We start from the raw sequence: 12,927 nt of genomic DNA, 5'->3' as shown, positions 1-12,927 counted from the left end.
CCTAACTAAAGATTTCGGCGGCTGTTCATCCCATGCGACGCGGCAGAGGGTGCTAAGAATCACTGGATCCATACAGGCCACCACTGGAAATTGAACCTGGCAACGTACAACACGCGCACCCTCGCGAGTGAGGCTAGCTTAGCAGGGCTGTTTGAATAATTATCAGGCATTGCTTGGGATATTACTCGTCTTAGTGAGGTTAGAAGAATTGGTGAGGCTCATGCAGTGCTGGATAACCGCCACATCTTCTGCTACATAGTGGGCAACATTGATGAATTCTACAGCAATAATGAGAGGGTAGCAGTCGTCATAATAAAGGTGAACAGGAGGTATAGAATGAAGGTAGTACAAGCGTATGTCCCAACCTCCAGTCACGATGAAGAAATAGAACAATTAGGAATGAGAAAGGTGCAAACTCAGTATACTGGAGTCATGGGCGACTTCAATGCTAAAGTGGGGGAAAAGGCTGGTGGGCAAGCAATTGGCAACTACGGCATCGATTCTAGGAACACTAGAGGAGAGATGTTGGTAGAATTCGTGGAGAGGAATAGGCTCCGAATAATCAATACCTTCTTCAGGAAGCCCAGCAACAGGAAGTGGACCTGGAAAAGCCTTAACGGAGAAACAAGCAATGAAATAGATTTCATACTCTCTGCAGATCCCAGCATAGTGCAGGATGTAGAAGTGTTAGGTAGGATAAAGTGCAGTGACAATAGGTTAGTGAGGTCTAGGATTTCTCTCAATTTGAAGACAGAAAGAGTAAAATTAGTCGAGAGGAAACAGGCCAACCTAGAGGCAGTAAGGGTAAAAGCAGGCCATTTCAGGCTGCAGTGCTCACAAACAAATATGCCGCTTTAGAAGAAGAAGCGAAGATAACATAGAGGTAATGAGTGAAACCGTAACTACGCTGATCTCGGAAGCAGCAATTGAAGTGGGAGGTAAGGCACCAAGGTTGACCAGTAATTAAGCTCTCCCAAATAATAAAACACCTAATAAACGAAAAAGCACGAAAATGTCCAACTCTAGAGCTCAGATAGAATTCAATCCACTGAAAAATAAGCAGACTACTGTAATCAGCACTATCGAAGATCTAGTAACAGCAGCGGAAGAATTCTATACTTACATGCTACATTCATTCGAAGTAGTGATGAACAATATACAGAGGCTCCTTCTATGACTAGCAATCAAGTTAGAAGGGCTTTGCAAGACATGACCCGAAGGAAAACGGCAGGAGAAGATGGAATAACAGCCGATTTAAGCAAAGCTGAAGGAAACATCACACTTGAAAAGCTTGCCGCACTTATACGCAATGCCTCATGACTTCAAGTATGCCGGAGAACTGGAAGAATTCCAACATTATGCTAATCCATAAGAAGGGAGATGTTAAAGAACTGAAGAACTATAGAGTATAGACCCGTTAGCTTGCTTTCAGTAGTGTATAAAATATTCACCCAGATAATGTCCAATAGAATCAGGACAACACTTGACTTCAGCCAACCAAGAGAACAGGCTGGCTTCAGGAAGGGATATTCTACGATGGATCATATCCATGTCATCAATCAGGTAATCGAGAAATCTGTGGAGTGCAATCAACCTCTCTATATGACTTTGATAGATTATAAAAGGCATTTGATTCAGTAGGTACCAGCAGTCATAGAGGCATTGCGTAATCAAGGAGTACAGGAGGCACACGTGAATATCTAGGAAAATATCTACAAACATTCCACATTGGTTCTCCCCAAGAAAAGTAGAAAGTTACCTATCAAGAAAGGGGTCAGGCAAGGAGACACAATCTCTCCAATGGTATTCACTGCATGCTTAGAAGTATTCAAGCTCTTAGACTGGGAAGGCTTAGGAGTGAAGATCAACAATGAATACCTCAGGAACCTTCGGTTTACAAATGACATTGTCCTAGAAGTTGGCCAGTAGGCATACTCCTGGTCGGCTTATATTCCTCCCCCTGATTTGCCGGTGGAGCTTTTCCTACGCCGTGGTACCAGCAGCGTAACTGTTGCTTTGGTCCCGAGTGATGGCGGAGTGATGCGCATGAAGAAGCTCAAGGCAATTCAAACCGAACTCCGGATGGCCTCGGCCAACGTCAACATATCACCGAGGTTCGACAATTTGGCCGAAGGGGCATTCTTTGCTGTTCGACAGACCAGGCTTGCGTACAAGGTTTACTAGAGTACTATGTTTTTGTGACACATTCTGTGAGCAGGTTCACTCCTTCTCACCTTACATGTACCAAAGGCCTAGCCCGCGCTGTCGACATTAATGCCCGCAGAAACTTTGGGAATGTTTTCAGCGGCAGGCGTGATTTCAGGGTATCGTTGCAGCCGTGTCTTGGTAATAAGCGCACGCCCACAGAAACAATCATTGGTACCTTTGCTGGCATAATCACTGATATGCCGAGTTGAACCTCTATCACCCCCTGTCCTTCAGTGTCTCAAATGCTGGTGGTTTGGGTACTCCATAAAAGGTTGCAGGTCAAACACACGGTGCCGGATTTGTGAAGAAGTCCACAGGTCAATTGACTGTTCTTCCCGCAATGAGTCCTGTTGCCTTTGTAGCGTTCCCATCCTGCAGAGGAGCCTAACTGTACTGCAAGGTCAAAAGAATTGCATTGCCTTGAGATATTTGATAGACGTCGATGCTCTTGTCGCGAGGCCGTTGAAGAAATTCAGAGCAGCGTTCAAGGGTATGCCGGTACAACTGCCCGTCAAACATCGCGTATGGAAAACCAAATCTGAAACACGCTGTGGCAGCTTCTGTAGAAAAGGCGTTTGAAAAAGCAGTGGAACGCATTATGGTAAATCTCACCTATACCCTTGTTCAGGCTGTGTCCAGAAAATAGGTCAGTGGTATCAAATACTAATAAAGACAACACTGAAGGTGGTCAGGTGCTTATTCTACCGCAGAGTCAACCTAACGAAGTGTCGACAGCGCAGCCATCGACTAACAGCGATTTATGAAAGCCATCAACTTCTGAGAAAGTCGACAGCATCTGCCTCTCCGACATAGATAGGATGGGAAATCAAGATGTAGAACTGTACGCCCGATCTCTTGAACGCACAAGGTCTCCGATAGACAAAAAGTCTAGCTCTCTCACCAACTCCAAGGCTGTACGTGAGCCTCCTACTAAGAAGCACTTCTTGAAAGAGAGCGTTTTAGACCAAGCGGTCTCTGCTTCTCGGATTTCTTCCCCATAGGAAGTTCAACAGTAATTCAGTGGAAAGGTTGTTCCAAACTTTCCGCTGCAACACATTTATTATATATTGCTTCCAAACATTCTCCAGATATCACAACTTTACAGAAAACTTGGCTTGCTGCTGGTCAGATTTTTCATGTAAACAATTTTCGATGTTTTCATTCGGATCGCACTTCCCGAGGTGGTGGTTTAGCTTTCTTTCTATCAGCAAAGATCTGCCATGTAGCTCCGATACCACGTCAGATAATGTCACCAGAATTTTAAATGTCAGTATTGGATATAACACGTGGTTGCACGCCGTTTTCTGTAATTAACACGTACTTCCCCACTGGAGTGCAAGATACCCATTATCTAGATAACTCTATTGCTTGCAGTGAGAAGAACGTCATACTAGTAGGTGATCTTAGTTCTCATCAGGTATCGTGGGGTTCCGGAACGGATATTTGTGGCAAACGCTTATGGGATTGGGTTTTATCAAATCATTTCTCCTGTTTAAATTCGAGAGTACATTCGTTCTGGGTCAGTCACGCTCCGCCCTATATCTTCAAGTTTGCTAGCTCGAGCATTTCTGCCTCCTCCCGGAACACTGTTCACTCCGGCAATAACAGTGATCATCTCCCTATAATTTTTAGATTGATTGCCCCGTTAACTCGTTTAGATAGCCATGTGCGCACTTTCGTTAATTATTAAAAAATCTAGAAATTCGGTAAAATAGGCTTTAAACGCACAGGAAAGGCATGGTGAGGGATATTAAAGCAATGAGCCTGTGTTCAGTTCTGAAACAATCGTCGAAAAACGTCTCCATTTGTCGGCCCTGGTGGAGTTCTGACTGCAAGCTTTAGCATTCGTCAATGGAGACTTCCGCAGTGTAAAAGAGTGCATATTAAAAGTGTCAACGTATTCGTTGTCCTCGAACGGGGACTCGGAACACCACTCGGGCCTCAGCGCGGTGATTACCCCGTCTGATAAACGCACTTGTAGGGGCCGTTTCCCCGTACAGGGATTTTACCCCCTCTCCCTCCTCTCTCTCTCTCTATCTCTCTCTCTCTCTCTCCTTGTCGTGTTTCGCTGTCCTCCCGTTACATCGTGGAGCTCGTTTCGCCCTCTCCCTTGTTTATACTCCCGTACATCATCGCAGTCTGCAAACATGGCAGACGGACGCTTCCGCGATTTGGGGGTGGTCTTCCGCAAGAGGACGCAGTTCGCTCACCCCTGCGTTCCCCCCCGCTATCGCCGTGTAGAGGGCGCTGTTGATTCGAATCGCGAAAAGGGAACCGTGGGGGCGCGCACAAAACCACAAAGCAAATACTTCGCGGTATTATGGTGGTGCGCGCCTGCAAAGCGCGCTCGAGCGCGGATCCGATAAGAAGTCGTCCGAGAGCATCCCTTTTCAATGAACTTGGCCTTCCGCCGGCGCTCGTGTGTGAGGCGAGGAAAGAGCGTTAACCTTAACGTCACAGCAAAGGGGTGGGGGAGACTGGAAGACTCGGTGAACACGGCCTTTTTTTTCCAACAGAGCGCGCGCCGATAAGAGTCGTAGGTGATATCGGAGATTGAAGTTCGCCCTCGCCGGGCGGCGCGGTAAGTCTTGTCTGGAGGCAGAAATGTGTTTTTGTTTTATGCGTAAGCATTCTAGGGTTATACTTACCTCGGAAGTCTGTCCATCTGTCTAACCAGCCAGCAAATTTGAAGGCCGAGAGAAGACATCATCAGAAGACCAAGGAATCGAGTAACAACTGTGAAGACACTCAAGAATACTGTAAGTTAAGAAGAGGCATCCCGACCTGACCTCGAAATTTTGAAAAAAAGAAATGCCCAGAAAGAAACTTGTCAATCATTTATTAAACGTGTAATAAAACGCCGTCTGACCCGCTGGTCCGCTCCCTTCGGCTGTAGTTCCAATAGATAGTAGCGTAGCCCTTATTTATTTAATAATTTCTATTTTTCGTTCAAATTTATTCTTTTGACAGCAACCCGATTCACATTCCTTAAATTTGGTAGCTGGCGATACTTTGGTGCAGCATGCAGGGCATAAGCTTCTTTTTCTTTTAATTGATCACTGCGTGCACTTTTTAGTAGCTATAACGCGAGCCCGTTATACTTAATGGTACGGGCTGGGGTATTTTCATTTACTTATTTATTTTAACCCAAACAATAATTCATGTATGGAACGCGTATCCACAGGTATACATGTGGTTCTATGCGAGTTCTATTAGAATGCTTGATAACTAGGAATGACTACACTGAGGTGTACGTATGATTGCGACTGTGTGTGTGTGTGTCCCACTAGAGAGTATTTATATTAACATTGTTTATTTTTATTTTCCCACGTGGAAGTGGGATGCTGAATTTCATGATGGACTACGGTATTTGCACTTCCCCGCTACAAAGTAGGAACTAGTCTAGACGAGGCTCCTTTGGGCGAGTGAAAGTAGTAGTTTATTGATGTGAAAAAGTAGAGAGGTCGGCCGGAATATGGAGCATCTGGCCTGCTACTCTACGTAAGGGAAGGGGAAGAATCTTTGGCACCAACTGTGGCATTGAAAGCCGAATGATTTCCTGAAGTATGGGCAGCTGTTTCTCGGCGACAAGCCTGACGCTACGGATCGACCGCTTTGTGCACGATTTATCAGGAGCCGGGGAACCCGCCGCACTTCCGACGAGAATTGACATTAGATATCACACTGAGCGGGTCATTACCAATTTTTAAGAACGAGTTCGCCGCTTGCTCCGAAAGCGATGGTGACTTATAAGCCGAGAAAAAAAAGGCACATTTAATTCCTAAGATTTCGTCGGTGACCGTGTACCGCCCACTAAAACGCCATTGAAAAAGTGAAAATTGTTGTCCACCCTAATGCCACACGAAGATAAGAAAGCCCGTAGGGGCTGTTCCGGATTGATTTTGTTTTCCTCAACCGCGAAGCTTATCTTTCTTTCTGAGAAACCCGTACAAATTCCTCCGAAGTCTGCGAGAGAACCCGTACAATTCCCTCGTAGTTCATGCTACGGACAATTTTCTCATTCAGAGCTTTCCTTCACCTCGCGGACTTTGGCAAAGCTGATTTGACAAGACATGACTTTGTGGCATCAACGTGCATCGCAGGCTCCCCCCCCCTCTCTCCTTCTTTTTATTCGTTTTTTTTTTGTCGGTGGTGAGTGTAGGGGGAGAGCGGTTGTAGTTTAATTCTTTTCATCTTTTCGTTCTCTCTCTCTTTTTATGAGCAGTCTGACAGACAGCAAGCAATTTCAAACTTTTTGTGAAATTGGAAACCAGCCTTCTTGCTTACAATAAAATAAAAACAATTATGCAGGTGCCACTGGAGGAATACTCCCAAAGTCAAGCGATAGCTTCCCGCTAAATATGCTAATATGCTGCTGTGACACTTGTAGTGATTAGCTCTATTGGTTAACATTATATGACACATATGTGTACTGCCTCGGCAGTATAGCAGTACTATCGCCACAGGTCTTCGGCCTCACCATTCGACGAGACCACGGACACGCGCTGATTCATTCATTTTCCGTGCACCTATGTTTACACCATGAGATATTTTGTGGCCAAGGGCATAGGTGAAGCGGCGCCTCGTGCTGAAAAATGCTTCTCACAGCAGAAGGGGTTTATTGCTACGTCTGTCGCATAGTTGTGCTTCAGATAGAACGGAAACTACGTCATCGTGAACTGTCGCCTCATGCGGGAAAATGCTTCTCAGAGCAGAAGTGGTTTATTGCTACGTCTGTCGCATACCTGCGTCAGAATAGAAGGGAAACTACGTCATTGACCCGACGTGGCGGTGCGAAGTGACCCATAAGCCCACCTTCGCGGTAAGTGAATGGCGTTGCAGACCTTCGACTACACTTCATCTCACCTCGGCAGCAAAAAAAAAAAAAAAAAAAAAGAAAAAGTTTGGCCGTTCTTTTGGTGGTCTTCTCGAGACTGCTTCTCGATATCGCCCGGGGCATCAGATATCTAGCTTATGGTAACACCGTGGATGGCAAAAAACGAAAAATAGACGGCGTCATCACGCGATAATCTTGAAGCCTACTCTTAAATTAAAAAAAAATTAAGGAAAGGAGGAACCACGGGAAAAGCACTCAAGCACCTGATAGCAAGTGAGCGGTGTTCTCTTGTCACCCCGCGCGATGCTATATTGCGAAATGCTTGAAGACGGCGACACAGAACGGGCGAGCAATTTGGACCCTTTCAGCTCTGGCAAGTTCACATGCTATATCGTCCGGATGTTTCCACGCAACAGCTTTGTCGGCCCCTAATCCCTGATTTAAGAACTGGTTACGCAGCCATTAGCTTAGAAAACTGTCTTACGGGAAAGCGGGGTGTGCCACAGGGGTATACCTTATAGACTCGTATAAGGGCCGCACCTCCAACTTGACAGCCCAAAATTTGGAGAGAAACGTTTTTGACAACGGAGAAGCAAGCGCGTTCGGTGCCCCGATGCCGCGCGCGTATTGGCGAGATTTCGCGCGCTGCGTACTTCCGCGGGCCGCTACTAGATGGCAAGAGGTTCCGTGTAAGGACCGCTACTAGATGCCGCACTAGAAGGCTCTCGTCATCTAGTAGCAGCATATAGTATCTAGAGCCATCTAGTAGCGGCCCTTACACGGGACCGAACCAAAAGGTTGGTTTCATGTAAGGGCCGCACCTCGTCCTAATTGTGAAAGGAAAGTGCGGCTCTTACGTGAGTCAATAAGGTATTTTCTGAGTCTACCAATCCTGCGTGTCAGAAATATCACGAAGCAATGTTGTACGCGTGTTAGCCCTGGGGAACCTCAGTGGATCAGCCGAAAAGAGTGGGATTCCGTCGCTCGATCGTACCACCATCTTCAGAAACGGTCACTTCCAGAAGTGGCATCTTCTCATTGGCACGCGGGGTGTCATTCAAACTGAGAAATTTATTTGCGCTATACATAGACGGAAACAGCAAGCAGTTCCACGGCAATAAAGATGGCGGACCGAGGCGACCGCTCATCCTTTTTGCCATCCACCACACCGCAAGAGCTCGTTCTTCCTCGGTGTAACTGGCTCACAACGCCAGCCGTAACTATGGTCGAAAGAAAGCATTCATTTCCACTCTGCAACTTTGTCGAGTGCGTCGCTAAGACCATGCAGTGGCAAGTAGAGAACGTCCTGGCGATGTAGAAAACGCCTGCCGGTTATCTCGAAATTGTGTCACGTGAACGTGAGTATGCAGGAGACAACTCGGAAGCGCGCGACAGGCTGCGAACTGCTTTCAAAAGCGATAGCAGCACTATCCGGGGCTCGTAGCTTGAAACGAGCCGCTTCATTTTCTTGCTCTGTCATTTCTTGCGCCGAGTGACCGGCGGTGGCGATAACGGCTGTGCCTGAGGTAATGACGAAGGGCGATTGAAATGAAAAACGAAACGCATTTTTTTATATATATATATATAAAAAAAAGATAGCCCCAGCTCCTTAGCCTCAGCTTGTTGCGTCTTTGTCGAAGCAGATGCAGTACAAACGAGAGCGTAATCGGTCACGACGAACTGCTCCCACATGCTGACCGAGAAAGTTCCGATATTATATTTGTGGTCCAGTGCCTTGGCCGTCATCGAAAAAAGAAATCATCGCCCATCTCGCACCCGGATGTTCAAGGTCAGATAGTGCCTCTTTCTGCATCATCCAATTAGGTATACTAAGCCACTGTTATTGTCTTTTTTTTTCTTTGCGCGGAGTAGTTTGGTTATCATAATTACAAGACGTCGTCGGAAGCTCCCCCTCCTCAACTGTGTCGAGAATATGCACGTCATGGCTGACTCGTGCGAATAGATAATGGCCGCTTTGCCACACTTGCGGGCCGCGCCGCTTTCGCAAATACTTTGTGTAACTTTAGTTTGGAGGTGGCGTCAATTCGCGTTCGCAGTTAGTGCCCGCCATTTTCTTCAATGTCGTCGCCTTCCGGCCCGAGCAGAGCCGCACGTCTACGGCGTAGACGTGCGCCACAGATCGAAAAAAAAAAAAAAAAAAAAAAAAGACGCGAGGCCTACGCACTCAGTGAAGAACGTACGCCTCTCTAGGACATCGCGTGCGCTGGAATTGCTTGGGCAACGCCTTCCCGTCGTTAATGGACAGGCACTGTTAACCTTTTCGCGTATGCGTGCGTACGCCCTAGTTATGTGCAGCGTGCGTGCTTGTGTGTTTGTGCATACGTATATACAGTGCGTGTGCTTGTGTGCCGTGCGTGTGACTTCGTGGGTGTGTATCTAGGCCGCACAAACGGAAGGAAGGCTCACGTTACTTTGTAGTTTCGCGCTCCGCACGGCGACATGCAAATGGTTTGGATAGCTGCGCCCTCATCTCGTGCGCGGTAATATGCCCGCGAGCCCGTTAATGCTAGAAGCGTTGTGCGCTATCAAGGCACACCCAGGTCGCATTCCGGATGTGCGTGAAATGGTCCTGCAAACGTGTAATCTGTACCCTTTGCAGGCAATTCCGCGCGATCGGCTTGCAGGGCGTCAATTGTTTGCCCGCAGAACGTTCCGTGCTTTGCGTATATAAGGCCATTCTTTCCACCTTGTCGCCACCCCTGCGCATACGGTTTCGGAGCGGGTTTTATGATGTGTTTTATGATATCGATGTGGCTCAGGAACATTTCCATTTTTTATATTTTTTTATGCTAAGATACAACGTTCCATGTCATGAAAGGCTATCCTACCGGATGAATGAGAATTTTCCCTTCCTCTACGTTACGGATTTACAGAAAATTTATTTGCTTACTCAACATCCCCCGCCGTGTATTGTATCATGACAACGTTAGTTTCACGACGTCGTGTATGCTGCAAGAAAAAAAAAAACAGTAAACAGAAGCTGGCGATGAGCTGGCGAGGGCCTCGAACACTTTGAAGTCATTTTTGTGGCTTTTCGTTCTGAGTACCCTTTCCATGTATTGTTATGGAAACAAATAAACTCCATTGTCATTTTCGTTGCTCCAAGTGACCACAGAGAGAGGGACAAAGAGCTGCATGATGTTCGAATAAATCTTCTCCGCGTCTAAGGCTGTTGCGAATGCCAACTTGCGCAAGTCATGCAAAGAATTTCGCAACTTGTTGATGGGTTTCGTACGCGATTGTGCATTGCCGTATGCTGACCCCGGCACAGACTGCATTTTCTGTGTGAGGTTATAGAGACGTGGCTTTATACAGTTTCGCTCGTTATTTGCTTGTTAGCTTTTAGCTGATCTGCCGTAATGGCTCAGCTGCCATGTCGTTGCGCTGGTAAACACGAGGCCACGGGTTCTATCCCGGTCTTGGCATCGGCAAATGAGACGTTCATGTACCTTGCTTTCGGCGCACGTCAAAGAATCCAACGTGGCCAGCTGATCCGGATCCCTCAACTTCGTCACAGCTCATAACCCACCGCACGATGTTAAAATTTTAATTAGATTTCTGCTGTTTGAATTACGCGCACAAATAACGTAGCGGCGATTAGTTCGGAACTTATTGCTCGTCGGTGCCTCGCCGTTCGAGAGCCCCACGTTATTTCGTAAATACAACGTGGCGCAGAAACAGCGACCGAGCAGCCAAATAACACCCATGTACTACAACTTCCTCATCCAGATACCGTCTCCCCCATATGACGAGGCGGCGCTTTCAGCAGCTCGTTTGTCAGCGACTGCCGACAAGCGAGCTTCGGCGCGTTTTGACGACCGCCGCGCGGGCGGAACGAGAAGAAACATCGCGTACAACGTCGTGCTTCAACGCCGTCATCGGTCTTCATATCGGACGAGCTCCCCGGGTGAGCTCTTCTTCGCGAAGCGGCGTCGTATCGCTGACCCTCGCTCGGTTGTAGAGCTCGCGAGCGGTGCCGTTTTAAAAGGACTCGCCCGGCCGTCGCCGCTGACGACTCCGGGAAAAACGGCGGCAGTGCCGCTTTGAGAGACGACACGACACGCGTCTCCCGTTGGCGGAAGCGGCGACCTCCAAAAAAAAAAGAAAGCGATCCACCGACTCTCTTCGCGAGTAAACGCGTGCGACGCGCGTGCGGCCCTGACAGTGGCTCGGGCCGTTCGCACGGCACTGGTGTCCTGAGATTAACGGCAACGCTATCGTTTCGTGACGTACTTCTCTAGGAAGGGCGAGCTTTGAAGGTCGCCTCCAGGACTAACGGGCCGACGGCGCGCGGGACGTCGCTCGTATGCTCGGTATTCCTTGTCGAACGTTATCAACTCTTTAAGCTAGGCCGTATCTTGAAAGCCAATATGTCGCGTAAATCTTGCATTGAACGATTCCACGCTTTGAGCACACCCTGCTGTATTTACTTGTGTACAGCGACATGGTTAATTCGCTCGGACTTACGGGCACCTTGCGAACTGAGCTCGCACTGAGCGCTTGCTCCACGCTCATCTGAACAATACGACGCGTGTGCGCTAAGCGAATAACGCGTTATGTCTAAGCTGGCAGACCACTATCCGCGCCGCGTGGAGTCTGCAATGGCAGCAAGTTGTCTTTTCTCACACTCTCAGTTTGTTTTTCTTCTTCTTTTATTACTCACAATGTCAAGTTCATATTAACATTAACTCTCACTTATAATTATTTCCACATTACAGCAAAGAAGAACAGTTAACGCCAGCCGCGTTTTCCTTGTGTTGATTATGTGTCGGCTTTAGATGATAATTTCTTTAAACAAATTAGTCTAGCCTCTCGGTTCTCCTGGTTATTCTCGGTCATCTCTAAGGTGAGCTCGGATTATAATTTGAGGACGCTCATGCATGTTTAATATTTAGTAATTCGAGTAGCTCTTGACATAGATTGCGTACGTTATTGGCATGGTCACGAACACTGACGAGGTACAAAGCTAAAGATGAACACTTCGCCGTGCATGAGTTCTCAAAGAGTATGTATGCGGCGCCAATTAGATGGTTACCATTTCCTGTCCCCTCGTCTTACAGGCATGCTCACGTGCACCCTTCCGGAGGCTCTAGCTAGCCTTTCTCAGGATGGTTATTTTTACAATAGACAATAAAAGAAAGTGAAAGTTGTAGAAGGATCTGTATTAGTAAGAAGGACAAAGTGCCGAGTTTGTATCGTGGTGTCTATTAACATGGCTTCATGATATCTGCCTATGAGTTTTAATAAGTAGTATTAACGATAGTAAGGGAAGCAGAGGGGCTCAATTTTCAAAGCAAAGCTTTTCTTTGCGAACCTCGCCAGGTTTGGTGACCGTGGGGGCTGCGGCGGGGCTGTTCTCTTCCCAAACAGGCCAACCAATCACAGCGGAGGACGCGCGCGACTTCACCGCCACCGATTTCCTTGCACTACCACTAGATGGCACCCGCCTCAGCGCATCCGCGGCAGCGGTGGCGGAGGCTGTGCGGGGGAAAGGAAAAAAAAAGCCAGAGAAACACAAAGTCGTGTTTCGACTCTTTACACGCTCTCACCAAGCTTCGCGGTGTGTAGATTCCAACTCGTTAATTGCATCTTCTGCTTTCTTGTTAATCACGACCATACGAAGCCAACAGGCAACGAAGTCAAGGAAAGCATATAGGGACCATTAGCTGTGGTTGAGATTGAAATGTGCAAAATATAAAGGAAAAGGGAAAATGAAAGTGGACGAAATGATAACATGTCGCCGGTGAGGTACCGAACCCAAGACCTCCGCATTACGCGTGCGTTGCACTACCAATTGTGCCACAGCGACGGCCATCAATCGGTCCACTAGCTCGGGTATGTATGTGTGCTAGATCTAGCGC

Source organism: Dermacentor silvarum, chromosome 11 (genome assembly GCF_013339745.2).
Source record: "Dermacentor silvarum isolate Dsil-2018 chromosome 11, BIME_Dsil_1.4, whole genome shotgun sequence".
Lineage (NCBI taxonomy): Eukaryota > Metazoa > Arthropoda > Arachnida > Ixodida > Ixodidae > Dermacentor > Dermacentor silvarum.
Note: the sequence above shows the minus strand (reverse complement) of the source record.